The 4,144-nt window shown below is 42.1% G+C and overlaps 1 pseudogene; it reads left to right on the forward strand.

Annotated features, from left to right (window-relative positions):
- The first annotated feature begins 2,860 nt into the window (after positions 1-2,860).
- On the forward strand, positions 2,861-3,754 carry LOC138155942 (peroxiredoxin-2 pseudogene; annotated as a pseudogene).
- Positions 3,755-4,144: the final 390 nt, after the last annotated feature.

The following is a 4,144-nucleotide window of genomic DNA, read 5'->3' on the forward strand; positions in this document are numbered from 1 at the left end:
CTGTACTTGATGGCATGGGAAGGAAGATGAACATTCTGTACTTCTTTGCAAAATTAGTTTCTTCCTACTGAATTGACTTGTTTTTGCTGGAGAGGCCTTAAGTGTGGTACTGAATACTGTTCATGGAGAACAGTATATTCTCTGGTCTAGAACCTGATGAACCCCAGTGACCTGGAGGGGAAAACCAAGAGAGGCAAAGCCACTCCAACCACCTAGGAAGAGACACAATCTTCCTGGGGTTATCTATCAGTCGTTCAATAAAGAAATCAGGCAATATACTAGTCATATGCAAGCTGTGGCCCCTGCTGGGAAGGCTCTTCCTCCTCATTCCAACCTCTTAGTTTCTCTGGCTTTCTTCAGGACTTAGTTCAAATGCCCTTTTCTGTGGGCGGCCTTCCCAGTCTACCCACTTCTCCCTCCCCCAGTTGCTGGTGCCTTCCCTCCTGAAGTTAAGTTTTCATCTACTTCCCTTCTAGTTTGTTTGTTGCTAATCATTTAAATGGTGTCTCCTCCCCTAGATTATAGCTCCTTGAGAACAAGGGCTGGCTTTTGCCTTTTTTTTTACATCCCCAGTGGTTAAAACTGTTCCTGGTACATACATAGTAAATGCTTAATAAATGCTTGCTGCCTGACCTCTGATTTTGTTGATGTTGGAATTCCTTCCATTAAGCAGTCTACGATGTATAATGTTAAAGCACTGCCTAACACTCAGAAAATGTTAAATGACTTGCTGATGATCAAGATAAAGCAGAGGTAAGATTTGAACCCAGATCTTCCTGATTCTAGGCACTGGCAGCTAGGAAGATGAAGAAAGGCTATAAGTAGATAGCTCCATGAGAAATGAATTTTGAAAGAAACTAAGTATCCTAAGGACAGGTATGTGGCTCAGTGGAAAGAGTTTGGGGTTTAGAGTAAAAAAAACTCATCTTCCTGAGTTCAAATCTGGCCTCAAATATTTACTAGTCACGTAACCCTGGGCAAGTCACTTCATCTTGTTTGCCTCAGTTTCCTCATCTGTAAACTGATCAGGAGAAAGAAATGGCAAGCCACTTCAGTATCTTTGTCAAGAAAACACCAAAAAGGGTCACAAAGAGTCAGATATGACTAAGCAAAACAGAGGTAAAGAAGGAGAATATTTCAGGCAAGAGGGACAGCTAGCTCAAAGATATAAAGACCAGAGCTGGTATGTCATGTGTGAAGAACAATGTAAATGCTGATTTGGCTAAAATAGAATTAGTGAAGGGAACTAATGTATAAGGTTGGAAAGGTACAACGGAATCAGGTTGTGAAGGACTTTAAATGACAGAGTATCATTGTTGATATTCATATCCCCAGTGCCTTGAATAATGCATGGCATATACTAGGCAATAACTGCTTGTTGGTTGATTGATTTTTATTTGATTTTAGAGGTAATAGGGAATCAATGGAGTTTATAGAGTAGAACTGACACAATTAGACCCTTGCTTTAGGGAAGTCATTTTGGCCACTGTGATAAGATTCAATCAGAGAGAGGAGAACGCTGAAGCAGAGATATCAATTGAAACAGTTCAAGTGAGAGGTGATGAGGATCCGTAGAGGGCTAAGCAATTATGTGAGCAAAAAGAAGGGAACAGATTCCAAATAAGACTGACAAGACCTGGCAATTTATTGGATAGATGAAGTGAGTGACAGTGAGGAATCCAGGATGATACCAACCTTGGGAGTTTAAGGGATGTTTGGTGTGTGGGGGCAAAAAAAATAACAAGTTTTGTTTTACATATATTGTATTTCATATGGCCATATACTGGAAATCTAGTTTAAAATCTCCAAGAGGCAACTGGCAATTCTGGGACAGGGGTTTAGGAGATTAGACTGGTTATTGAGATCTGGAAGCCACAAACAGAGATTATAATTAAACCAATGATAGTTAAAGAGGTTGATGAGGAGAAGTGTAGAGAGAGGATAAAAGGGCCAGGACCAGAGTCCTGGAGTATACCCACAATTAGAAAGAAGGATAAAGATGATTATCCAGTAAAGGAATCTAAGAAGGAGAATTCAAACAGATAGGAAAATATCCAAAAGACAACAAAAATCTTGTGTCACAAAAACCTTGAAAGGAGAGGAACCACAAGGGGAGACAGTGGTCAAACAGTGTCAAAGTCTATAGAACATCAAGAAGGATGAGATTTAAGAAAAGTGCATCAGATTCGGAAATTATGAGATCATTGATAGTTGAACAATAAGGTCAAAAGCCAGATCACAAAGGGTTAAGAAATAAGAGAGAAAAGAGAAGTGGAGGCCAATGAGGGTAGATACCTTTTTCGGAGGGGGGGGGGGGATGGCTGAAAAAAGGACTAGAGATATAGAATAATATCCTAAGGAAAGGCAGAGTCTAATGAGCATTTTTTTAGAGATTGAGGAGATCTGGTATGTTTGTAGGAAGAAGGTAATTAATTAGTAGATAAAGAATGAAGATTAGAGAGAGTGGGATGATTGTGAGAGTAATCTGCTAAAGAAGACTGGAGAAGATAAGACCAAGGTTTGTATACATGGCAAGAGATGGGTTATGTCTTCATCAAAGACTGTAGTAAGGAGAAAACAAGAGATGATGTCAAAGGATCTTGAGTTGGAGAGAAGGGAAGAGGAGGAAACTCATGGCAAATAGCCTCTATTTTCCCAGTAAGGTATGAGGCAAGGTCCTCAACTAAGATGAAGACATAAGGAGAGAGTTGGTGTGGAAGGCTTGAGGACAGAAGTGATAGATAAGTAGGAAGGAGTAAAAGGATTGGCTAAGCGAAAGCTTAGATAATATAAATCTGTTATGGACCCAATCAACCCAGTTATGTGACTCCTCCAGTTCCATTGGGCAACATCTAATTAAGAGTAAAGGAGGGGGTCATACTTCTGGTTTCCTGACTGCTACTGTTGCGGTCTGGGAGTGCACGCTGCCTGTCTTTGTAGGCTTGGAGCCCGCCCTCCTTGCAGTCATGTCCTCTGGAAATGCTCACATTGGAAAACCGGCCCCTGACTTCCATACCACTGCCGTGGTCGATGGGGCTTTCAAGGAGGTGAAGTTGTCAGACTATAAAGGGAAGTATCTGGTCCTATTTTTCTATCCACTGGACTTCACCTTTGTACGTCCTACCGAGATCATCGCCTTCAGTGATCGGGTCTCTGATTTCCATCAGCTGGGCTGCGAAGTCCTCGGTGTGTCTGTGGATTCCCAGTTCACTCACCTGGCCTGGATCAACACCCCTTGAAAAGAGGGTGGCCTGGGACCTTTGAAGATCCCCCTGCTGGCAGATGTAACCAGAAACCTAGCTCGAGATTATGGGGTGCTGAAGGAGGATGAAGGCATTGCCTACAGGGGCCTCTTTATCATTGATGCTAAGGGCCTTGTCACTGTCAATGACCTGCCTGTAGGGCGCTCAGTGGATGAAGCTTTGCGACTAGTGCAAGCATTCACAGATGAGCATGGAGAAGTATGCCCGGCAGGCTGGAAGCCTGGAGGAGATACTATCAAGCCCAATGTCGAAGACAGCAAGGAGTATTTCTCGAAGAACAACTAGGCAAACAATGTTGCTGCTTTCTTTGCTCCGGTGGCAAACCTCCATATGGTGAAGGAGGCTTCTGCCCCTCTTGGGTAGTGGCCCTTGCCCCAAATTTCCTCTTAATCTCTTTTCCCCCTGGGGGGGGGGGGGCAGGTATGAGAGAGGAGGAAGGGGCCTATGTCTAATAAACCTATGGGAAAATCAAAAAAAAAAAAAAGAGTAAAGGAGGATAGTAGAAGTAATCCAGCCCTAGAGTTTGGGAAGGTGTGAATGACAATAGGACTAAATGGCAAAGGATTTGAGAAGACAGAACAATGTAGAATTTTATTGCTTTTCCATATATACATATATATATTCTGTATCTTTTAAATTGAATTTTCCGTTGAGTTCTAGTGTGATTTTTGTTGTTACAAATACCTGAAAGTCTTTCAGTTTGTCAAATGTCCATTTTTTTTCAAGATTGTAGAGGAAGGAAAATAAAGCCAGAGCAAGGGTGACAACATGGGAAAGTACTTGGGGGGAGGGGCATAGATGAGGAAAGGATGGGGGAGGAAGAGTGTAAGGATAGATTTAGGGTTAGGATTGGTAGTCATGGTGAGAAAGAATATTTTTAT

The sequence above is a fragment of the Petaurus breviceps genome, unplaced genomic scaffold, assembly GCF_028583685.1.
Source record: "Petaurus breviceps papuanus isolate PSGF00001 unplaced genomic scaffold, PetGlider_PUasm1.0 98, whole genome shotgun sequence".
NCBI classification, from domain to species: Eukaryota; Metazoa; Chordata; class Mammalia; order Diprotodontia; family Petauridae; genus Petaurus; species Petaurus breviceps.